Source organism: Oncorhynchus masou, chromosome 21 (genome assembly GCF_036934945.1).
Source record: "Oncorhynchus masou masou isolate Uvic2021 chromosome 21, UVic_Omas_1.1, whole genome shotgun sequence".
NCBI classification, from domain to species: Eukaryota; Metazoa; Chordata; class Actinopteri; order Salmoniformes; family Salmonidae; genus Oncorhynchus; species Oncorhynchus masou.
Window position 1 is genome coordinate 45,941,743 of NC_088232.1, and position 26,303 is coordinate 45,968,045.

Genomic DNA, 26,303 nt, shown 5'->3' on the forward strand with positions numbered 1-26,303 from the left:
ACTGTAGTTTGCATGTGTACCTGTTGGTTTTATTCAATGCGATTTCACATATCAGTTTGAGGCCATTTCAGTTGAGTTCAGCCAATATGCAATGTTATTTACTCATCATTATTCCTATGCAATATGCACATTATAAGCAAAAGTGTTCCCATGCAATACAATTACGATGTTTTTCTATGGTCATAAAGCTGTCTGTTCTGACAAGAATATGCATCCAACATTTTCTGTTATGACCCCTTTTCAAGATCAACAATACATACTGTATTATTCACAAACTGAAAGGACAGTTGATGGTGGTATGTACTTGTTTATTAAAAGATGAGTCAAAGAGAGATTCACACTTGGAATGTGAAATAACTACTGCCATGAACCTTTTAACGTTTTCCTGGCATATAATTAGGTCATGTTCCAAACCTTGTACTCAAACAGACTTCATATGTAAGACCCACATAAAAATAAACAATATCTGTCTTAAGTGCAAGAAACAAAAATACAGGTTCATGGTTAATGTTTAAGAAAAGAAGGCAGTCTTCAGTTTGAAATAAAACATTTCATTTCATGAAACAGGACTACGGAATGTTATTTTTTGCTTGCTTGACTTATGCCAGACCACCCACAGTATGCCCCTTGCAGTACTTCTCTGTTTTTCCCCAGCATTTTGGGGTCAGTTTTACACAGTTTGGTTGAGATATGTTTTGGATATGCCCAATATCCAAACTGAGTCAAATAACACTCAAATTGGTATCTTTGTTTTGCCTTTTAAATGCATCACACCACATGGCCATATGAAGTAATTTTGTATCAGTTCCAGCTGATTTGTCTATATTCTGTGGAGGCAGAGTTCAGCATCACGACAGGTAATGATATTGACAGTGCACAAGGCTGTTTTTCCATCACTTGCTACAAAATGCAGATGGCCTGTATTTTAAGAGTATATATTGCACAAAAAATGAGGGGGGAAAAAAACATTATGTGCCATAAAAAATACCAAAATCCAGTTTCACACCTGCGATTTGGGACCCATCCACATATCACGAGTATGATATACATAAACTCCTAACTTTACTATATTACAGTACATATACAATCTTGAAACTAATCCCATCACTGAGGTATGTTGTCCCCATGATGCCATTGTAGCCTATCGTCTACAAATACTTAACAAATCTGCTCTACAACTGTACAAAATCTTAAAATCCACAAGGCATTTTGATGCAAGTTTTAATTGAACTTAATCCTTAAAACCAGGACTTCCTTGCATGCGAAAACAAATGATAAAGGGAAGAAGTGCCTGAAACTCACTGAAAGCACAGTAAGAACATTCCCTTTTAACTGTACAAAAATATGCCTGAAAATATCTTACTTTTCTTTTAAAAAGATGAGGTCTGTTATGTATCAAAATGTTTCCTCCGCACCTGTATTCTGAAGAGGTTTAGACTGCTTCATTTTCAAATCAGGAGGTAAACGGAATCAGTTACAAAACAAAAATGTTTGCGGCATATAGAAATGACATAAAACCATTGTAAAGTAACATCCTGAACATTGTCAGTTCACGGATTTGCTTTGAGTCAGTCCACAGTCCTACGTTTTCAGTTCCCTGCAGTTTAAAGAGGATAAGATGCATAGAAGTTCACAGATTTTTCCCTTTGTGGTCCGTTTTAGTTGAACAGTAATTTTAGACCCACAGAAAAATCCATAAAACCCTGTCATTCTGCCAGAAAAACATTTGCAGACTTTTTTTGCTACAGTACCAGCTTCATAAGCATCTAATTCCTCAAACCTCACCTCGCCTCCTCCCCCGACCTCTAGAAACCAGAGGAGGCAAGGCTATAGGAACAACTTGAACAGGACATCATTTAATTTATCCTTCTCTGTTATAAGTCGGATCTTTTCAATTTAATATGTGAACACCAAGTCAGAAAAGTTCGCCTCCAACCAGTCCCCTGCTATCATTTCACTGAGTTCTGGTGTGCAATAGTCTGGAAATTCAAAGTGAGAGCCCAGACTGCCCTCGCTGAATGAGTCCAAATCTTTATCCACAAGAGAGAGGGAGAGATTTCCTGAATTCGGGTTGCCCACCTCCGGCCCTTGAGCGTTCGGGGCGAAATTTAAACTGAAGTCAAAAAGCAAGTCGTCCGCGTCCTCGCTGGAACTGGAAGATGTTGAAACTGACCTAGAAGATGCTGGTGAGGCGGATGCTGGGTACATTGTACTCTGCTTAGTACTGTTTTTGAAATTGTAAAACAGTCTGTTCGGAGCCGCATTCCGTACGTCTTCATACATGCTGGTTCCCTCGGACTCAGCAGAGGAGCTCAACGTTGGGCTCGTGGGAACTTTTGCTACATTATACGGCCTCATCTGCTCCTCGTCCTCCTGTTTAATCCGCATACGATAGTCCTCCTCGTATTCATCATCGTCGTCATCATCTGTGAGTTCACTTTTAACCGTCTTTGTAACTTTTGGGAACACACAGTCATCCCCGTAGCGGTGAGACAATTTAGAATGGGTCTTAGTCTTTATTTTGGAGCATTTTTTACCGGAAGTCTTTGCCATTTTGCTGCAAGATTTCTCCGGAGATGGTGCTGATGGTTTTGAACTGTCGAGCTTTGGTTTTTTCTTGGGTCTATACTTGTAATCGGGATAATCAGCCATGTGTTTTAACCGGAGCCTCTCCGCTTCCCTGATGAAGGGAATCTTTTCACTGTCCTTTAGCATCTTCCATCTTTTCCCCAGCCTTTTGGAAATCTCGGCGTTATGCATGTCCGGGGACTGCTCCATGATCTTTCTCCTTTCAATTTTGGACCAAACCATGAATGCATTCATTGGTCTCTTTATGTGACCGGTTGCTGTCTTGCACCAGTCTGGGTTTATCTGCACGGGGCTGCAAGCAATAAATTCACTCTCCTCGGAATCGGTAGCTTCCCTGGACATGGTGCCCTCCGTCTCGCTGTTGTCGGTGTGCTGCACCATGGTCCTGTTTAAAAAGTTATCTTCCCCCAGACGTTGCAGTGTCTAAGAGCCCACTGCCAAATCTCTGTATTCGCTTCGCCAATGTGTCCACGTCCTCCGTGTCCCAAGCTCTGGTCTCTTTTCCAGAGTTACAAACTGCCTTCTTAACTAGTTATTAGCTTTTTCATGTCCATTACGTCATTGATAAGTATCCAATCACGTCCCCTCCACTCCGCCCAAAAGACTCCATACAGTGCCTTAACCCGTTATTCCGCCCTCTCGAAGCTCTCATTGGAGGTGGGATTTGGAGGTGGGTCGTGTGGTACGTTGTCTGGACCTTAATGTCTATGGCCCGGACGCATGCTGCGCGAAGCAAGCATATTAAACATACACTTAGCTCACAATCCTCTGAAGATGAACGAGCAATGAGAAGAGCAAATTATAAAACTCTCTTTATTTTATGTTTTAGCTGTGCTAAAATAATTCAGTCAGAGTATCAGAATGGAAAGACTCGGAGAGACGCGCAGTAGCCTAGTAATAATGTATCTGACTCACACACGCTTAGAAAAATGTATCAGTTTACGGTTGTTTTTTTATTGATTTATTTTAATTTTATTGGATACACTGAAGGTGGCGCTTGGACACTGTTACAGCCAGCGCGCGGACTGGATACATTGTGTCCTCAGTGGCACTTGGATATCAGTAGCCTTGATTAGCAATGGGCTACTGTAATTCACAGTTATTACATGGCAGTTATTACATGGCAACAATAGTATCACACCTTTACAGTCTGTATTAAGTGTTCCTTGTCTCTTAATTGTCTGCATGCCTAAATTTAGCTGTTTATTAAATTAAATGAATTGCCTTTAATCTCATTAATACATATAATTTATAATAGGATGAGCCAGGCACCTTCTGTTGATTTTAGAATAACAATACTTTTGTAAACACTGTTTCATAATCTCATATTTATCCATTTATAACCCTGATTAAAAAAAGGTTACTTTTTAGGATAATAGTTCAATCAACCAACTGTATCTATTATAGTGTTATAAACAGTAACCTGTGGACCCTATTTATCTTCAGCATGTTGTTGATGTGGTCTGTCTTGAGGCCCGTCTAGGAGGATGCATGCACCAACCCCATCCTCTGACACCAACATGAGGATGTGCAGCTCATGGGCTCCCTCCCTCCCTCCTGAGTTTGCTGTGACAAGAGGCAGCAGTACTACAGCGTGGGTCTCCCTCCCTGCTAGTGCTCGGCTAATGCTGCACCCCCGTCGACGGGCTCTGGGCTCTGGGTGGCAGCCAGCAGTGCTATTGGAGGCTGGGGACGATAAGGCTCGACTGCTTTTTTCCCTCGTCCCCTAGAGGGCAATCCCTTACCCTTTTGAGACCCTCCCCCATCTGTGCTTTTGCTTGAGACTTATGAAGTGTCTACTGATTCAGACTTGAGAAAGAGAGAGAGAGAGAGAGAGAGAGAGAGAGAGAGAGAGAGAGAGAGAGAGAGCAAGACAGAGAGAGAGAGTCTTTATTTCCCATCCTTGGAGCAGACAGTGAGGCTCTTCTTCGAGACAGAGATACTGATGAAATGCTTTATCATGACAACCCTGTGCTGATTAAGCCTTATCAGATATACACTACTGGGTAGAGCCTCAAGAGGCTGACGCACATAGATGTATCACGGGTATTCTGTCCAGGATGTATTCATTTGAACTTTTGGTTATATACATAACATTGAATCTTACCCTGATGTTTTGAATGCATTAAGAGCATGATATTGACGTATAGCCATAAAAACAGCCTTATCCAGTGCAATCTGTGGGCTAGGCCTATTATTAAATAGTATTTGTTAGTGATCAGCAGATGTACTTCCAATTGATTAGTATACATTATTAAATAGTATTTGGTAGTGATCAGCAGATACACTTCCAATTGGTTAGTATACAGCTGAATAAATGAATAACAGAGGTTGTGAAAACCCACACGAAAACAAGGTTTTAAATATGATATAACATGTTCAGTATGAATTCAAGTAGACCACATGTACTTTACAATGAGAGAGATAGATCAAATCTCCCTGATACCATATAAAGACTTCATCAGTTCATCTCTGGACCCACAATCCATTGGGCATGATGATTTCCTGCAGAACCGAGCATGAATCACAGCACTGCTTAATGGATGCATGCAGGGCGGCCGGCCGGCCTGCTCATTAGTGTGGCTCATTATTGGCTGTGAATGAGATGAAATCAATCAAATAAAATTGTATTTGTCACATGCTTCATAAACAACAGGTGTTGACTAACAGTGAGATGCTTACTTACTGGTCATTTACCAACAATGCAGAGTCAGTCAGCCCAGGCAGGGGCTATGCTAGATCCCTGGGAGCGCCATCAGCGCCATGCGTGGCTCAGTGAGATACTATATAGGCAGGGAGACTGGTGCCAGTGAATTCTACCTGGTAACAGTGACAAATAGCATAATGATCAGTAAAAGCTATAGGGAAAGGACAGGTATACATCCTAAGTGTGCTGCTGGTGTGTTTTTTTTCCATAGATTATTTCAAATGTTGAGGAAAAAATATTTAGAGTTAGAAATGTATCAAGCTGTTTTCTCACTACATGATTCCTAATGCCTAAAGTCAGATGATAATGTTTATATGTCACATTCGTGTACAGGAGGGAGACAACCACAATGATTTATATTCAAAAGCAATGGAGTGTTAAATTAAGTGAATGTTTTTCGTGTAGGAACAGTGAAAGCTTTTTTTTTCAAGAGAAAAAATAATTCCCCCATTTTTATCTGAAAGAGCTGCTGCTCTCACAAAGAAGCAGTGGAGCGTTGGATCAATACGAACCCTCACTAGGGGTTATCTGTTGCTCAAAATGCACAGGATCCATCTCCTCTGCATAGCCTCCAGACAGGTGGGTGCTTCTGTCAGCCTCTATCTGATGGATTCACAATGGACGGGGTGGAGGTGGGAGAGAAAACAGTCGTTTTGGTGGCATATACAGGCGCAAATGATCCTATATTATTCAAAGGGCGGAGTGTTTATTGCTGTGTGTTTTGTGAATGGTTTTCAGGCCAATACAGTGGAGTCATTTAATGGTAATCTGATTGAATGAGTCTCAGGGAGATAGTTCTCTTAGGGTATTCATGCCTATGGAAACTGCTGATATGCACTGATAGGGACAGTGTTATTACTGTAGTTACCCATGCTGCCTCAGTTCAGACAATTCAGAGCCTTTTCAAGTGACACTTTATTTTATTAATTGACTCCGTATACACAAGTACTAAAAAAAGCCCTTACTTTTACAGAAATAAGGGTTTCTTCACATTACTTTGTCCCATTTAGTTATTTCAATATGTGAGATGGTTCTAAAACAGGCCATACCAGCTGCTGAACATTAATTGTAGTGTTTGTCACTACCTGTGGTTGAATTACTCACAAACCATTAGACAGTGTTTTCCTCTCACTCCAAATAACAGAGGAACCTCTCACAATTAGAAGGATCGGTTTGGCCCAAGAACAGAGACAAATGTTTGCCATGTTGTTGTCTAACATTCTCGACTCAATGCAAATGTATCTCCAGGGTGTCCGATTCTCTGTTGACCTCCGTGATGTTGCCCCTCTCTCAAGGTCCTGATGCTTAGCAGATACTTGAGACTGGAGTATCTTGTCATGAATGTAAACAGCTGACGCTAAGCACTCCCTGGAATGTTTGTCGCACGGAGCACACAAGCACAATCAAGGGCCAAGCTTGGCTTGCATCCTGTTTTCACTTGTCCTTGCAAAACACTCTCTCAGCTCAGAGGCCGCCACTCAGGAGTCACCCATATATTTCTTAATATATAATGTCACAGAGGCAACCTACACTGTCAAATGTAAAATCACAAAGATTAAACACACCCATACCCTTGAGAGAATTGCGCTAGAGTAGTAGGCCTGCATCGCCACTCGTACAGTGAGACACTGTTGGAATTCCCAAAGACAACATGCAGAGGTTCCTGTTCCGGTACAGCCTTCAGCTCTAGCCAGGGGAAGGGAATCCAGACAGGGAAGTGGGAGGTGGTAAGACCCAAAGACAACATACAGAGGTTCCTGTTCCGGTACAGCCTTCAGCTCTAGCCAGGGGAAGGGAATCCAGAGAGGGAAGTGGGAGGTGGTAAGACCCAAAGACAACATACAGAGGTTCCTGTTCCGGTACAGCCTTCAGCTCTAGCCAGGGGAAGGGAATCCAGAGAGGGAAGTGGGAGGTGGTAAGATCATCGGAGAGCAGTCATGTCCTAAGTACATTGTCACGTTACCTGTTGTCTTCCCCCTAAGCTGTGCCTGCTGAGTTCCCTAATTATAAATCAGCATTAAAAAATGGTGTTTACTGTAATGTACAGCTGACGACTTGTGTACACTGTGTCTTGGGCTAATAAACATGTCTTGAGAATCCCTCCAGGGCCCCTAAGCTCTGTGTAAGGCTGTGTGTAATGATAGCGTGTTTAGTCTACAGACTGGGACAAATGTTGACGGATTATATGACTGCAGGTCACACTCCTCTCGTTCTCTCTCTCTCTCTCTCGTTCTCTCTCTCTCTCTCTTGGATTAGTAAGGAAAATGTAGGTAATGTTTCACTTGTGCATTGAATAGACTATGAAAAGTTTAGGATAACTTTCACTTGTGTGGAGAGTATGCACAAAACAACTATGTTACCATATATATATATATATATATATATATATATATATATATATATATATATATATATATATATATATATATATATATATATGTGTTTAAGTTGATTTTCAGTTAGAAGAACTAGTTTGAATTGCTTATAAGATGATTGTTGTGCAAGATTTTATTGACCAATACTGAGAGGGTGTGATTTGAAATTTGTTTATTACATTCTAACCTGGTGGCTGCAAATAATGATTTATAAGAAGTGCAGGACTGTTTTTAGCGAAGCCATGAGCCTGACCAGCCCAGGCATGTCCTCCTCAGTTAGATAAGATTGTGTTCAATTCAGGCCAGTCAGTGTGGAGAGGAGAGGAGAAGAGGGGGGCTCCAATGTGGTTAGTCACTCTCAGACATCCTGTACTCTGATGTTTTACTGGTTTATGATCTTTGCACCACAAGCTCAATTGTGACAGTTCAAAGCAGCCCCACAGAATCCACAGCCTTCAGGGTAAGCTCAGGCAACACTATGTTAGGCCCTCTACCCCCAGTCATTAGCGGTTCTAGATAACCCCAAATTAGACTTCAGATTTTGGTAGCAATATGCATTTATGTTATTTTCTGTTGGGATATTATTATTTATATGGTGTACGTCAAACATTGGGTTTTTAATCACACCTTTTTTGTTATTATATGCAGATGCTACTCGTTCTTGAAGTGTCATGGATCATACATGGTTTGACATTGTTCAATTTCTTGTTCCTCTATATCTGTTGATTCAGCTTTGCACACAAGCAATGACAAAGTATTGAGGTCACATGACTACTGTTGGCCCCCACGATGCAATGGGGTATTTGGCTGCCTGCAGCTGAGGCCTAGCATACACACTCTGTTCCACCCACAATGTCTTTCATTTCACCCATGTACTGACATTGTATGTGAACCATTTGATTAAGCTTTATATGAGCCCACAATGACCACTGTACTTAAAAAAATAAAGTACAGTTCTGAATGCAGTTTTTATAGTGTTGTTATTGCTTGGTGCTATAAGAGTTGTTGTAGAAACCAAACAAACAATAAAATGAAAAGCATGAAACATACAAACTACCGCACGGGACTTGGATCAAACCCTCAACTCAGCACAAAAACATGAGATATGTCGCTTGTAATCAGTTATAAAACAATTTACTTATTTATTCAATTCTTTAATGAGACATTTTACTGGTTGCAATAATCATGCGTTTGAGGTACATCCCCACACATGAATGATTGACTTAACTTGCCATGCATAATCATAAGAAGAGAGGCACATCTAAGGCTGGTGTCATTAACAATAACGAAAAATCAAATTGAAACAAAATAATGACATGGGATTAGAATAAGGATGGACAAACTAATAGCTAGATTCAAGATGGATGATTTTAAATTATGTTATTGGACCATAAACAGATATAGCTCATTAACCTTTACGGACCAAATAATGATGATCCATGCTTCTTTGAAAATATATATAATACATTATCAACCCTACAAGCATTACAATACTCTATTATTATGGTGGGAGATTATAATACTGTTTTAAATACCTCAATGGACCATAAAGGAAATCACACTACAAACTATCACCCTCATGCTCTTAAGGAAATCATGAATGTCATGGACATATTGGAACTATTGGATATATGGAGGCTTAAAAATCCTGACCTAGGAAATTATTCAAGAAAGATCAAGTGCAATATATATTTTTTAAATAAAGCAAACTGGATGGAATTTGGTGAAAAATACACCAAATCTTTTTTTTTCTTTAACATAGAAAAAAATGCTACACAAAAATGTTTTATGAAACTTACAAATGACGGAGTCACCCATGATTCACCAAATGATGTTTTGAAAAAGGAAGCAAAGTACCTTAAGGATTTGTTTTAGTTTCAGTCTCCTCCATCTCTTCTAACCGAAGCCAATTGTATGGATTTGTTTTCTATTAAAATTGTAAAATTAACAGCCTTACACAAAGACTCATGTGAAGGCGAAATTACAGAGGAGGAACTTCTTGACACAATTAAGGCCTTTCAGTTTGGAAAAATACAGGGTTAAGGAGGTATACCAAACTTTTGTTGATATACTAGGAGGATTGCTATCAGCATGTTTTAACCACTCCTATGTACATTGTAGATTATCAGACAATTAACAAGAAGGTCTGATTTCATTATTACTGAAGCAGGATACATGTAGGAAATATAAAGACCCAGTCCATTAAAACAATTGGAGGCCCCTTACACTTCAGTGTTGTGATGCAAAAATTCTAGCAAAATGTATGGCGTATATAATTAAAAAGGTATTGTCAGACATTATTCATTCTAATCAGACAGGTTTTTTACATGGACAATACATTCAAGATAATATAAGGCAAGTACTGGAAACAATAGACACTGTGGAAAATCAGGGACACCAGACCTGCTATTCATAGCTGACGACTGGGGTTTATATACAAATGCCTGGAACATTTCGGTTTTGGAGAATCTCTTATAGAATGGGTTAAAATCATGAATTGTAACCCTAGGTGTAAAATAGTAAATAATGGCTACTTTTCAGAATGTTTTAAACTGTCAAGAGGAGTAAAACAAGGTTGTCCACTATAGACATATCTATTTATTAATGTTGTGAAATTTTAGCTATTCAAATCATATCCAACAATAATTTCAAGGGATTAGAAATCCAGGTGTCATTGTACACTGATGATTCATATTTTCTTTATAATCCACAATTAGTATTCCTCCACAGCCTCCACAACCTCCTCTGAGTAAAACCAAATTATGATTACTGTACTATATTACATGTTGGATCACAAAAAAATACAGTTTTTACATTGCCGTGTAGTTTACCAATAAAATGGTCGGGTGGGGATGTACTCTGTATACATATCCAGAAAGAAAGAAATTATCTAATTCCAAAACAATTTATTAGAACATTTGCAAAAATAGATATTATCTTGCTACCATGGAAAGGTAAATACCTGTCTATTTATGGAAAAATCACCCTGATTAACTCATTAGTCATATCCCAGTTTACCTGTTTGCTTATGGTCTTGCCTACACTTAGCGAATATTCAATTATATTTGGAACGGAAAGACAGACAAAATTAAACGGGCCTATTTATTCAATGAATATGATTTTTTTGGGGGGGGGGGATTATTAAATATTAAAGCAGACCTCTCATTAAATGCTTCAGTCATACAAAAGTTATACATAAATCCAAACTGTTTCTCTAGCAAATTAGTAAGAATGTCTCACCCTTTGTTCAAGAATGGACTTTTTCCCTTTATTCAGATTACAACCTGTCACTTTCAGTTATTTGAAAAGGAAATAATCTCCAAAATATCGCTATTTTTAAAACAAGCCATAGAAAGTTGGTTGCAATTTCAATTTAATCCACCAGAAGAGACAGAACAAATAATACAACAAATATTGTGGTTAAACTTAAATATACTAATTGATTTTAAAAAAACATGCTTTTTAGAAGAAACAAAAAACAAAAAGGTAGTCTTCATAAATTATATCATAAATAGGACTGCAGCTAACAAAAACATATGGAAATGTCTGCTATAGACAAAATTACAGCCAACTAATTGCAGGATTACTGCAAAAATGGAAGGGGGAAAAAGTAAGGAACTTGTCTGTTCGCCCTGCATTAAGACAATAATTGGTTAAAGAAAATTGTGATAAATAAAAAAGTATACCCATTTCGAACTTCTTCAGGATCGGTGGGACCCCGCGGGACGGTTGAGCTAACGTCGGCTAATGTGATTAGCATGAGGTTGTAAGTAACAAGAACATTTCCCAGGACATATTTGATATTGACAGAAAGCTTAAATTCTTGTTAATCTAACTCCAATGTCCATTTTACAGTAGCTATTACAGTGAAATAATACCATGCTATTGTTTGAGGAGAGTGCACCGTTTTGAACTTGAAAAGTTATTAATAAACAAATTAGGCACATTTGGGCAGTCCAGATACAACATTTTGAACAGAAAAGTAATGGTTCATTGGATCAGTCTAAAACGTTGCACATACACTGCTGTCATCTGGTGGCCAAATTCTAAATTGCACCTGGGTTGGAATAATACATTATGACCTTTCTCTGGCATTTCAAAGATGATGATACCAAAAATATATATTTTTTCTTTGTATTATCTTTTACCAGATCTAATGTGTTATATTCTCCTATATTCCTTTCAAATTTCCACAAACTTCAAAGTGTTTCCTTTGAAATGGAATCAAGAATATGCATATCCTTGCTTCGGGGGCCTGAGTTACAGGCAGTTAGATTTGGGTATGTCATTTTAGGCGAAATTTTTAAAAAAAGGGGGTCGATCCTTAAGTTAAGGATCAAAAAATGGACAGCTGTGCCATATTGATTGCAGAAAATGTGGGAAAAGATGTTTGACGTACCGATTCCATGGCACATGGTTAATGAACTGATATAAAAAAATAACGCTCAATTCAAATCTTAACATTTTGCAATTTTAAATATTATACAAAATTAATGTGATCAATAGAAGGTTATTTATATGGAGGATACAACCTGCCCAGCTCTGCAGATTTTGCTGCGAAGAGACAATCACTGGATCATTTGTTTTGGTACTGTCAATATGTAGCTTGTCTTTGGTCACAGGTCCAGGAATGGCTGAAGAAATGAAATATTTACCTGGAGCTAACCCTACAGATAGCACTACAAGGTGATCTGAAAAGTCATAGTCATTCAATCAATAATGTAATCATACTTTTAGCAAAAATGTTTATTTTCAATTTAAAGTCTATAGAAACAATGAGAATAGAAAGGTTTAGAACTTTTGTGAAACATCACAGCAGAGTTGAAAAATATAGCGCAAATAGAAATCCAATATGGATTGTGTTGAGATACAGTTGAAGTCAGGAAGTTTACATACACTTAGGTTGGAATCATTAAAACTTGTTTTTCAACTCCACAAATGTCTTGTTAACAAATTATAGTTTTGGCAAGTCGGTTTGGACATCTACTTTGTGCATGACACAAGTAATTTTTCCAACAATTGTTTACCGACAGATTATTTCACTTATAATTCACTATATCACAATTCCAGTGGGTCAGAAGTTTACATACACTAAGTTGTCCGTGCCATTAAACAGCTTGGAAAATTCCAGAAAATGATGTCATGGCTTTAGAAGCTTCTGATAGGCTAATTGACATCATTTGAGTCAATTAGAAGTGAACCTGTGGATGTATTTCATGGTCTACCTTCAAACTCAGTGCCTCTTTGCTTGACATCTTGTGAAAATCAAAAGAAATCAGCCAAGACCTCAGAAGAGAATTGTAGACCTCCACGAGTCTGGTTCATCCTTGTGAGCAATTTCAAATCCCTTGAAGGTACCACGTTCATCTGTACAAACAATAGTATGCACGTATAATCACCATGGAACCACGCAGCCATCATATCGCTTAGGAAGGAGATGCATTCTGTCTCCTAGAGATGAACATACTTTCATGTGAAAAGTGCAAATCAATCCCAGAACAACAGCAAAGGACCTTGTGAAGATGCTGGAGGAAACAGGTACAAAAGTATCTATATCCACACTAAAACTAGTCCTATATCGACATAACCTGTAAGGCTGCTCAGCAAGGAAGAAGCCACTGCTCCAAAACCGCCATAAAAAAGGCAGACTACAGTTTGCAACTGCACATGAGAACAAAGATCGTACTTTTTGGAGAATGTCCTCTTGGTCTGATGAAAGAAAAATAGAACTGTTTGGCCGTCTTGACCATCGTTATGTTTTGAATAAAAATGGGGTTGCTTGCAAGTCGAAGAACATCATCCCAACCTTGAATCACGGGGGTGGCAGCACCATGTTATGGTGGTGCTTTGCTGCAGAAGGGACTGATGCACTACACAAAATAGATTGCATAATGAGGGAGCAAAATTATGTGGATATATTGAAGCAACATCTCAAGATACCAGTCAGGAAGTTTAAGCTTGGTCACAAATGGGTCTTCAAAATTGGACAATGATCCCAAGCATACTTCCAAAGTTGTGGTGAAATGGCATAAGGACAACAAAGTCAAGGTATTGGAGTTGCCATCACAAAGCCCTGACATCCATCCTATATAAAGTTTGTGAGCAGAAACAGGGTGTGCGAGCAAGGAGGTCTTCAAACCCGACTCAGTTACACCAGCTGTGTCAGGAGGAATGGGCCAAAATTCACACAACTTATTGTGAGAAGCTTGTGGAAGGCTACCCGAAATGTTTGACCCAAGTTAAACAATTTAAAGGCAATGCTACCAAATACCAATTGAAAGAAATAAAAGCTAAAATAAATCATTCTCTCTACTGTTATTCTGACATTTCACATTCTTAAAGTAAAGTGGTGATCCTAACTGACCTAAGACAGGGAATTTTTACTAGGATTAAATGTCAAGAATTGTGAAAAACTGAGTTTGAATGTATTTGGCGGTGTATGGTGTATGTAAACTTCTGACTTCACAAGTCATTTTTCCAACAATAGTTTACAGACAGACTATTTCACTTATAATTCTCTGTATCACAATTCCAGTGGGTCAGAAGTTTACGTACCCTAAGTTGACTGTGACTTTCAACAGCTTTAGAAGCTTAAATGTGTTTGGCTAACTTCCGACTTCAACTTCAAATCTCTATATATAGATTTGCAACAAAAAAAATAGCTAGATTCAATCCGTAGCGTTGAAGGTCCACGTTTTAGCTCGATAGAAATGTAAAGGCAATGTTCCGTGTTCGTGGAAATGGTATTCGCAGTAAACGCTGCATATGTCTGCTCAATTGGAAATTAACTTTACATTAGCGCAGATCTTCGAATTGAATCCAGGCCTAAAACACCAAAAATGCAAGGGGAAATAACATTAACCTAAGTCAGTAAAGCTTTAGTCTGTAACCTTGAGGAAAACAAAAAACAAAATGGACTTAAAAGAGAGACAAACACCTGAAAGGACAATCTGAGACTTCAGTCTTGTTTAAACAGTGACCAGATAAGATTGTTCAAAGTTATCAGCACAAGATACATTCCCAGGGGAGCACCAGAGAAGAGTTTCATCAATGTGCTGAGAGGATAAGAGAATCAATGCCTCCAGCCCCTGCCAAGACATACAACCCACCAACAGCTCAACTGAAATGCCTGACGTCACTGAAAGGTTCCTTTTCAATCAAATCAAATCAAATTGTATTGTTCACATACACATGGTTAGCAGATTTTAATGTGAGTGTAGCGAAACCAATAACTGGATTGTCAGGATATCAGTCAAAAGTTTATATTGGTTTTACACTGTAAAGATATTCAATTCTAAACATAACAACATAAACATAATAGGGTGCATAAAGATATATTTTCATAGTAGATGGATATGCAATTCTATTGGTTAAGGCTCTCCGTGTGGATTTGCTTTAAATGCTGGATATCATCTGATGTCAAATAAGTATCGTCACTTTTTACCATGATATAGTGGGGTCCAAAAGGATTGACACCCTTGATAAAGATGAGCAAAAATGACGGTGTAAAATAAATAATTTCATAAATTATATTGCAATTATATTATTTTCTTCTTATACAATTGCTCAGAGAAAGAGAGTTTGTTAAATTAACATGTAATACTTTTTTTTCTCAAAAAGGTATGGGTAAAAGTTATTGTTTTCAGTACTTTTCAATACCTCACTTTCTAAAATGTTTAATGATTTGGAAAATACATTGGGAGGGATCTTAGACCATTGCACCATACAGATAACTTCCAGATCCTTGATATCTTTCATCTGCGCTTATTGACTGTCGTCTTCAATTCAAACCACAGGTTTTCAATGGGTTTTAAGTCTGGAGACTGAGATGGCCATTGCAAAATGTTGATGTTGTGGCCAATTAACTATTTATTTGTGGATTTTGATGTGTGCTTAATATAATTTCCCCATTTTTTTAGCATACAATAAAGCTCAATATTTTGAAATATTAATTTTATACAGTCATTTTTACTCATCTCTATCAAGGTTGTCAATAATTTCGGAAACAAATCAAATCAAAGTTTATTTGTCACGTGCACCGAATACAACAGGTGTACACCTTGCAGTGAAATGCTTACTTAGAAGCCCGAACCAACAGTGCAATTTTTTAAGTAAAAAATAGGTATTAGGAAAACAATAGATAAGTAAAGAAATAAAAAAATAAAAAGAAACAGTAAATTGACAGTGAAAACAACAGTAGTAAGGATATATAAAGGTTGTACTGGTACAGAGTCAATGTGAGTGGCACCGGTTAGCTGGGCTAATTGAGGTAATATGTACGTGAATGTATAGTTAAAGTGACTATGCATAGATGATAAACAGAGAGTAGCAGCAGCATAAAAGAGGGGTTGGTGGAGGGGGGAAGTGATGGGACACAATGTAAATAGTCCAGATAGCCATTTGATTACCTGTTCAGGAATCTTATGGCTTGGGGGTAAAAGCTGTTATGAAGCCTTTTGGTCCTAGACTTAGCGCTCCGGTACTGCTTGCCATGCGGTAGTAGAGAGAACAATCTATGACTGGGGTGTCTGGGGTCTTTGACAATTTTTAGGGCCTTCCTCTGACACCGCCTGGCGTAGAGGTCCTGGATGGCAGGCAGCTTAGCCCCAGTGATGTACTGGGCCGTACGCACTACCCTCTGTAGTGCCTTGATGCCGGAGGCCGAGCAGTTGCCGTACCAGGCAGTGATGCAACCAGCTCTCGATGTTGCAGCTGTAGAACCTTTTGAGGATCTGAGGACCCATGACAAATCTTTTCAGTTTCCTGAGGGGGAATAGGTTTTGTCGTGCCCTCTTCATGACTGTCTTGGTGTGTTTGGACCATTCTAGTTTGTTGGTGATGTGGAAGCTCTCAACCTGCTCCACTACAGCCCCATTGATGAGAATGGGGGCGCTCTCGGTCCTCCTTTTCCTATAGTCCACAATGATCTCCTTTGTCTTGATTACGTTGAGGGATAGGTTATTCTGGCACCACCCAGCCAGGTCTCTGACCTCCTCCCTATAGGCTGTCTCGTCGTTGTCAGTTATCAGGCCTACCACTGTTGTGTCGTCAGCAAACTTAATGATGGTGTTGGAGTCGTGCCTGGCCATGCAGTCGTGGGTGAACAGAGAGTACAGGAAGGGACTGAGCATGCACCCATGAGGGGCTCCAGTGTTGAGGATCAGCGTGGCAGATGTGTTGCTACCTACCCTCACCACTCACCACTCAACTCCAGGATCCAGTTGCAGAGGGAGGTGTTTAGTCCCAGGATCCTTAGCTGAGTGATGAGCTTTGAGGGCACTATGGTTTTCAACGCTGAGCTATAGTCAATGAATAGCATTCTCACGTAGGTTTTCCTTTTGTCCAGGTAGGGAAGGGCAGTGCAATGGAGATTGCATCTTCTGTGGATCTGTTTGAGCAGTATGAAAATTGTAGTGGGTCTAGGTTTTCTGGGATAATGGTGTTAATATGAGGCATTACCAACCTTTCAAAGCACTTCATAGCTACGGACGTGAGTGCTACGGGTCTGTAGTCATTTGCGCAGGTTACCTTAGTGCTCTTGGGCACATGGACTATGGTGGTCTGATTGAAGCATTTTGGTATTACAGATTAAATCATGGACATGTTGAAAATGTCAGTGAAGACACCTGCCAGTTGGTCAGCACATGCCTGGAGCACACGTCCTGGTAATCCGTCTGGCCCAGCGGCCTTGTGAATGTTGACCTGTTTAAAGGTCTTACTCACGTCGGCTATGGAGAGTGTGATGACAAAGTCGTCCGGAACAGTTGATGCTCTCATGCATGCCTCAGTGTTGCTTGCCTCGAAGTGAGCATAGATGTGAGCATAGATGTGATTTAGCTCGTCTGGTAGTCTCGTGTCACTGGGCAGCTCGCTGTATATGCGCAATATGTCACTTTTTTAAAGAGAACATGACCACTTAAAAAAATAAACTTAAATAGTTATAGGGTCAGTTCCTTTCTACATGATATGACATGTGCACATATAGACTGGTATTTGTCACCTTTATATATCAGAGGTCTTCATTCTCTCCATAGGAGGATCCACTGCCCTTTACTTCATGTCTCTGAAGGATTTTTCAGGCAGCCTCAAGACTTTTGCAAATCCATCCACACACCTCCATATGTTATGACAGCTATCTCTGTCAGAACAGTAAAGGTCATTGGAAGAGAGCTAAGGAAGGAAAAGGCTAATCTATCTCTGTGCGAGGGCATTTCAAAATAATCAACCACAAAACATCTATAGAGTTTGGTAATGAGTGTTCCAGACAAGAGAAATGCCTCCAGTTGCAAGACCTCATTCATGGTCATTTTATCGAGAGGATGAGATTGGCTGGGGAGGAAAGATGTGTGGAGGGTGAATTTGCAGTAGGTCACGAGTGAACAGTTTTATGATAACACCGAAATGTAGCATAACATACCCTAACACGCTAGCTAGCTGTTGTTAGCTGGTGACATCATCCCTGTTTGAAGGCAATAACATTTCAATGTTCTACCTGAAATCAGAAATCCCCCTTTTCTAATGTCACTTCCCACTTCAGGAACTTTAACAAGAAAACTGTTGGTGTCAATGGAAATGCTTGAGATTACAAGACAAGTGTTACAAAGTAAGCTAATGAAGAAGGGATGCACAGTTTCTGAGAAAAACCAAGAGATGGATTTGTCAAAAAAGTGGGAGTGGATTATCACCTTTCTTATTCCAGAGACTTTCTCTTTGATATCTGCTTGCTAATCTCATTATATGTGTCTGTCAGGCAGACATGACAATTCAGTTAAACAAGATACTGCTTCTTGTTCCTTTAGCTTCTCACCGAGCTCTCTCTCTCTCTCACTCACCCCCCCCTCTCACTCTCTCACTCTCTCTCTCTCGCTCTCTCTCTCTCTCCCTCTGTCTCTTCACAAATGAAAACACATGCGAGTTTTGTGGAACCAATATTTTCTAACAAGGGAAAAAAGGGGATCAGCTTTGTCTGCTTTTGATAATTTCAACTCCTGACAACGGAAAATGTTTAAATGTGAATGTGTTTTCCTAGCAAGTGTGTTCAATGGGACCACAGCACTGTTTAATGGTGTAATGTCCCGAGAGGCTCGTTGTTGGTGCTCAGGGATTTCCTCACGAAAAGTAGCAATAAACATCTGAGTTCAATAAATATTCACATTTTGAGTTTATTATTTTCTAGGGTTCAACATATTACTCTTTCCAGTGAAGTACTATAATGGATCACAGTTGATGATGCTTAGCCCCAAACAAGCCACACAAACCCCCACACTTAGGAATTCCTATCCCCTGAAGATTAATTAAACCGCTGTGGCGAAATATAGATATTTAACACTTGTATGCTAATAAATGAATAATTACATTTTGACTTAGACCTTCTCTTAAACTTGAAGAGGAAGACCACATAATTGGCACCTGTTTAACAAAGCTTTATCCAAACAGATTGGAGCAGAAGAACGTGAAGAATATCCCCAGGAGTTGTTCCTGACCTGTTTGATATAACAAACTGATTGCATAAATATGACATTTTCTCTTAGACTCAACACATAGCCTCACCGACTGAGAGTCTGGAGATCTAGAACTTTCAAGACTGTTCTCGGGATTCAACCACAAACCACCTCACAGCAAGAGAGGTAGTTACATTTAAAGCTTTCAACAGCTTCTAACTGTCATATCTAAAGATATCTAAATGATCTATATCTGTCTATCACTGCCTTTGAGACTAAATGCTGGGAGATCTTAAAGCCATTGGACAGCCGATACCTTAATCATGCATAATCCTGCTAGTCACGTCTTGGGGGGACATGGGATGGACACATCACCCCAATTAGTAGTAGCCCCAGCTTTAAAACCTGTCATTAGACCATGTGACCAAACTGTCAATCATCACATCACATGGAGACAGCAGCCGTCTGCTTTCGCTGGCAGCCTTACAAAGCTCACATAATATAAGCACAACGTACACATTCATACTGTATGCACACTGGTACACACACAGAGTGCAAATGGCGATAAGTTAATGCAATTTCTATATGCAATTTTCAGTCAAGCAAATTGGGTATAAGCCACAGTGCTTGGGGCTGTATACGGTTAATAGGCTGACATATGTACGACATTCCTCTAAGTATTCCTCTCCAAGCCTCAGCCATAAAGTACCAGTAATGTTATACAGCGAAGCACTCAGAGCTATATTTTGGGGAATTCTTACTGAAAGAATAAAACGCCAAGGTGCTTATACTTTCAGTAATGAACAAGGTATGAAGGTATAGGTATGTACATTCATTTAAATGTCTATCAATTCGGTATGCAGATATTATCCCCCTGGTGTTTAAAGACAGTGAGGTTCTTTGCTGGTTGACAGAAGGCATTAAGTGTTATCTTGGCTAGCAGCTAACCATTAAGCCCAGAACAATAAGACTGGGGTCAAGGATGAACTTGAATGACAGGCCGGGATGAATATAATTTTCTGAGGTTTTTGTTCAGCGAACTCAAAACAGAATAGTAATTTTTCCAGCAGGGTCATGAGCTCCAACATATATTCATTCTTCATCTCTGTAATGAAGCGAAGATGGGTCACATAAAGGAGGACTATGACCACAGCCGAGAGATTGATGGTTGGAACGGACAGGCCTGGGGGGATCTCCGTTAAATCAAAGCGCCCATTCACCGTTAATGAAAAAGAGTTACAGTAAATCATCTTACGGACTAATCTATTAGCGATAATGAATTCACGCTGGCACGTTTAACCTTAGTTTTGCAATTCATTATATTTGAGATTAACAAGGGATGGAACTTAAGTGAACTGTCTGCTGGGAATTATGTTGAAGGGCCTCGTTGTCAATCACTGAATTGTGTTCCGATGGCTCCCCATTTAGACAGAAGATTTAAATCAGACTTTCTTTAATATGGGATGGCTCGTCCATTTACCGCTCCTCTTAACACTCCCAAGACGGTTAACTCTTCATTACCCAAATTAAAGGCATCCATCTCCTTTGGCTTCTGCCACATGGCCTTGACCTCTACCTGTCAAAACTTTCATGTATGTTGCTTGAGTGATGGACAATCGCCTGAACCCCATTGTCAAAATTATCAAGTGACTGTCCAACCCACTCTAATTCATCTCTATCTCCAGGGGCAACGCCACTGGCCGTGATTTAACAATGGATTCACCCGCAGCAATTTACTCTCATAGAAATTAGAAACAACCTTTTAATTATATATCTGGAAGTGTGGGGAGAGTTCACGCGGATCGCCCACCAAAGCTTTTAACACTGCTTTGTGAGAGCAGGTTGTTAATATTCCTCTATGACATGTTGTTTCAGGGCTTCTCCAAAGCTCCAACAGACACTGGAGAGGAGAGGGGGTATACTTTAGGCCTAGGATTCATATAGGATCCATCTGGGAGGGGTGAGAAGAAAAACATGTTGATCTGGCTGAAAAGCAGAAGGTTGTATTACTATTGTGAAGGACAAAGCATCCTGGTGTTTGTAGTCATAGTATTCATGAGTTGCACCACCGTGCAATTGTTATCAACATTCTACACACACCGCAGTCATATTGATGGCCAAAGGTAGACTGATGTCCAGTCACTCTGAACAGAGGCTGACTGTTTCGTCTAAATTAAACAATAGTGGCTTGGAAATAAGATGACACTGATAAAGTGGGCAAATAATTAGTAGGAAACAACTTTGCCATATTACGATGTGGTCAAGTTTAATTTGCCATTAGCTTGCAAAGTTTGTCAAAAATAGCTATCAATGTAAACACTACCTAGCTAAAATTAAAATCAAATCAATAACAGGTGTAGACCTTACAGTCTAATGCTTACTTACAAGCCCTTAACCGACAATGCAGTTTTAAGAAAATAAAATAAAAAATAATTAAAGATTATACTGCATCTAATGTCAATGTGGTGACATCACAGGTTTTCCTGTGAAAAGGTTTTCCTACCTATTAATTAGCCTAGCGGTTAGACAATTGGGCCAGTAACAGAAAGGTCACTGGTGCGAATACCTGGGCCGACAAGGTGAAAAAGCTGTGTCCTTGAGCAAAGCACTTAGCCCTAATTTTCTCCAAGGGCGCTATACTACTATGGCTGACCCTGTAAAACAACACATTTCACTGCAGCTGTCCGGAGTATGTGACAATAAAACAAACATCTATAAACAGCATCTCTGCATCTATCTGCTTCCTTTAGAAATGTCATTGTGTTTCCAAGCCAATATAATGCACTTTAGATCAAATCTTCATCAGCGCCCATTGACAATGCATAGAGAAGAACACTTAGTCGGGCATCTGTCCTAAAACGAATGTTCAACAATATTGTGATTAAACCATGAATATGATAAACTACCACACTTGTGACATATTTTGGGATCTTGATCAAATCAGTGCTTCCATGCAAATGATTCACTTAGTATACTAATCATGATTATTTTAATGCTAAGGATTGGCACGATGCCTAACTGTTTGTGAGGGAGCCTTTCTTGACGGACAAACACAGATCTCTCTGTCTCAACTTGAGTTTTTTTCTCTATTTGCATCACCTTCAGACAAATGTAAATATTCAATCACATGCCAGTCGTCATCCATAATGCATGATAGAAGGGGTCCCAGGCTTGACCTTTTGTTCTCCTGTTTCCATCCCAGACAGATGCAGAGAGCTCTCCAGACACACCTCACTTCTTAAAAAAAGAGAGTTATGGCTTCCTGGGAGAGGCAGGCTGGAGGTGGAGACGTCCCCAGGAGCCAGGAGGAATCAGGAGGAGGAGACAGGTACCTACAGTATGGAGAGGCCACGTCTCTGAGATGTAGACCTGCTCTCACGGTCTCTCCTTTCACTCTTGAGTTCCACCATGTACCTGTCAAGGGGTCAGGAGGGCAGAGGAGGCTCGGTGCGAGGGGTGGGTATGTGACCCCAGTGACAGGATTCGGAATGTGTGTGGGTGTGTGTTTGTGTGTATGTGTGTGTCTGTCTGCATCCACACACAACCCTCCCCCCTCCCCCCGAGTCAAGTCAGATCTAGAGGAGGCATATAGATCAACAAGAAATCAGAACAGACAGATGGAGAGAGAGCAGTTCATGTCTGCCGGCATGCAAAAACTGAGCTAATCATACCCAAGGAGAAGACCACTGCATTCAACAGCCAATGTCTCAATCAGAGCTGCTTATGGCACTTAGGTAATTATTTAATCAAATAATGGATGTGTCAATAGAAGTTGGCAAGTGACTAAGTCGGAGGATGACTTCAGCTCACTATTTTTACTGGTCCTCCCACCCGGCGGCGTGCGGCTGCAGCAGCAGGGGCTGATGGGATGACTGCGTTGAGAGAGTGGAGAGTGACAGCTCTGGCGGAGCAGGAATAATCAGGAGAGGGCTAACTCTCTCCCCAGCCACAGATAGGGATCAATACTGATACAATCCTTGATTAAAACATTTAATTAGCCGTATTAAAGGTCTAATGCAGCTGTTTTTATCTCAATATCAAATAATTTCTCTTTAACAATTAAGTACCATACTGTGATTGTTTTCAATTCAAATATAAAAAATTGCTTCTCAAGCAAGAATTTTGCAAGGACTGTCTTGGAGTAATCTGAGTGGGGAGGGGAAAACTGAAAACTAGCTGTTATTGGCAGAGAGGTTTGGAACTCTCCCTGCCACCCACAACTCACTGCCCAGCACCCACCAACCACTGCTCACCAACCACCACTCACTACCCACCACCTACCACTCACCACCCACCACACACCAACCACTACCTACCAACTACCACCCACCACTCACCAACTGCCACCCACCACTCACCACCCACTACTCACCACCCACTAATGACCACTCACCACCCACCATTTACCACCCACCAACTGCAACTCACCCCCCACCCCCCATCACCCACCAACCACCAATCACCAACTACAACTCATCTTCCACCACCCAGCCCCCAGCCCCCACCACTCAACACCCACCAGTTGGGGCGGCAGGGTAGCCTAGTGGTTAGAGTGTTGGACTAGTAACTGAAAGGTTGCAAGTTTGAATCCCCGAGCTGACAAGGTACAAATCTGTCGTTCTGCCCCTGAACAGGCAGTTAACCCACTGTTCCTAGGCTGTCATTGAAAATAAGAATATGTTCTTAACTGACTTGCCTAGTAAAATAAAGGTAAAATATTTTTAGAAAAAAAATCACCAACTACAACTCACCAACCACCACCCACTAAACCACCACTCCCCAAATACCTCCCTCCGTTCACCACTCACCACCCACGACCCGCCACCGTTTCCCCATACAGGATCCATGGCTATCATAGATATCACTGTGCAACTGACGAGGGGTGTTTCTAGCAGTAACTCCTGTAGCTCTCTGGCGGCACGCTAGAATGATTTAAAGGAGATTTTTACGACAGCTATAAGGGAAGCTAGGCCAGTCGCAGCACGGAGAGTGTGTATGAGTCAGTCATCAGTCAGCCCATCCATGGTAACCTGGTGTTATTTACAGTGGCTTTTGAGGAGGATGAAAGGGAAGCAGGAGGACTCTGGCTGATTGTTATCACCTCAAGGCTTAGTGATACCTGACAGGGACTGACATTCGTTTTTACATTGAGACCTGTTCAGATTAAAGAAGGCGATGAAGCTAACATGGCGCTGTATTAGTTTTGGCCGCTGCTTATGCATTCCTGTTCATCGCTTTGGCTGGGAAGAAACAGGATGTATGATTTACCAACTGGACAGAGAGTAGAATGAGGGGCGAGTTAAGACCTACGCCCGATTCCAAAGTTGTTGTTAACTCCAAAAACATGTCACACGCACTACAATATAGACAGAGATAAACGGCAAAGGAAAACAAGTGAGGGGAAGCTAAGTATTTTTGTAAACGCTAACGCAGAGAGGAAGTTACTAACTATAACCACAGTGAGACCTGTGACCTCTCCTTGGTCCTTTTCCTCCCTTTCTGAACAGGAACTAAATTAGACACCCAACGAAAATACAGTGCCTTCAGAAAGTTTTCACACCCCTTGACTTTTTCAAAATATTGTTGTTTTACAAAACAGGATTAAAATGGATTTAATTGTCATTTTGTTGTCAACAATCTACACAAAATACTCTGTATTTGGATTTTTAAAAATATATATTAATGGAAAATAAAACATATATTTTGATTGGATAAGTATTCAACTCCTTGAGTTAATACATGTTATAATCACATTTGGCAATGATTACAGGTGTGAGATGTAGCATTACAGCCAAACAGCATAGAGCTAGGTTAACAATTTGGTGTAATCTTAATGCACGTTTTGAAATATTTTTATTCTGTACAGGCTTTCTTCTTTTCACTGTCATTTGGGTTAGTATTGTGGAGTAACTACAATGTTGTTGATCCATCCTCCGTTTTCTCCTATCACAACCGTTAAACTCTGTAACTGTTTTAAAGTTACCACTGGCTTTATGGTGAAATCCCTGAGTGGTTTCCTTCCTCTCCGTCAACTGAGTTGGGAAGGACGCCTGTATCTTTGTAGCGACTGGGTGTATTGATACACTATCCGTGTGATACACACTGTAATTAATAACTTCACCATGCTCAAAGGGATACTAAAATGTCTGCTTAATTTTTTTTACCCACCTACCAATAGGTGTCCTTCTTTGCGTGGCATTGGAAAACTGCTATTTGTTGTTGAATCTGTAATTGAAATTCACTGCTCGACTGAGGGACCTTACAGATAATTGTATGAGTGGGGTACAGAAATGGGGTAGTCATTTAAAAAATCACATTAAACACTATTATTACACACAGAGTTAGTCCATGCAACTTATTATTTGACTTGTTAATTAAGCACATGTTTACTCCTGAATTTATCTTGCTATAACAAGGGGGTTGAATACTTATTGACTCAAGAAATTTCAGCTTTTCATTTTTTATTCATTTTTAAACTTTTCTAAAAACACAATTCCACTTTGACATTATGAGGTTCAGTGACAGAAAATCTAATTGTAATCCATTTTAAATTCCATCTGTAACACAACACAATGTGGGAAAAGTCAAGTGTGCAATCCTTCCTGAAGGTGCTGTATGTCTTCCCCTCAACAATTGTAAAAGCCTGGTGATCCCTCATTACTTTGACATCCCTACACTGTACCTTGTCCTGTCATTTTACCATAAGTGATCACTCCTGCTGGAGGGGAGAATGGGATGAGATGAGGAAAAAGGAGGAGTGATGTAGGAGAAAGGATGAGAGAGGTGTGGAGAGGAGAAGAGATGAGTGGAGAGGAGGAGAGAGGAGGGGAGAGGATGAGAGGAGAGGAGGGGAGAGGAGGAGAGGAGGAGAGAGGAGAAAGGGGGAGAGAAGAGGAGAGAGGAGGGGAGAGGAGAAGAGCAGAGAAAGGGGAATAGAGTAGGAAAGGAGAGGAGGGGAGAGGAGGAGAGAGGAGAAAGCCGGAGAGAAGAGGGGAGAGGAGAAGAGAGGAGAAAGGAGGAGCGAAGAGGAGAGGTAGCAGGGGGAAAGGGGAGGTAGCAAGGCCAGACAGCCAGTTAGATGGCTGGCAATGTGGAGGCTAAGCCAGAGACAGGGAGCCCTAGGCAGGTAGATGGATGGGTGGGCAGTGGTGGTGGGGCGAGGGCCCCCTATCTCTAGTTCTCAGCTGCACT

General features: G+C 40.3%; 1 pseudogene; it reads right to left on the reverse strand.

Moving 5' to 3' along the window:
• Positions 1-291: 291 nt before the first annotated feature.
• Positions 292-3,097, reverse strand: LOC135508412 (transcription factor Sox-11-like; annotated as a pseudogene).
• Between the last annotated feature and the right edge of the window lie 23,206 nt (positions 3,098-26,303).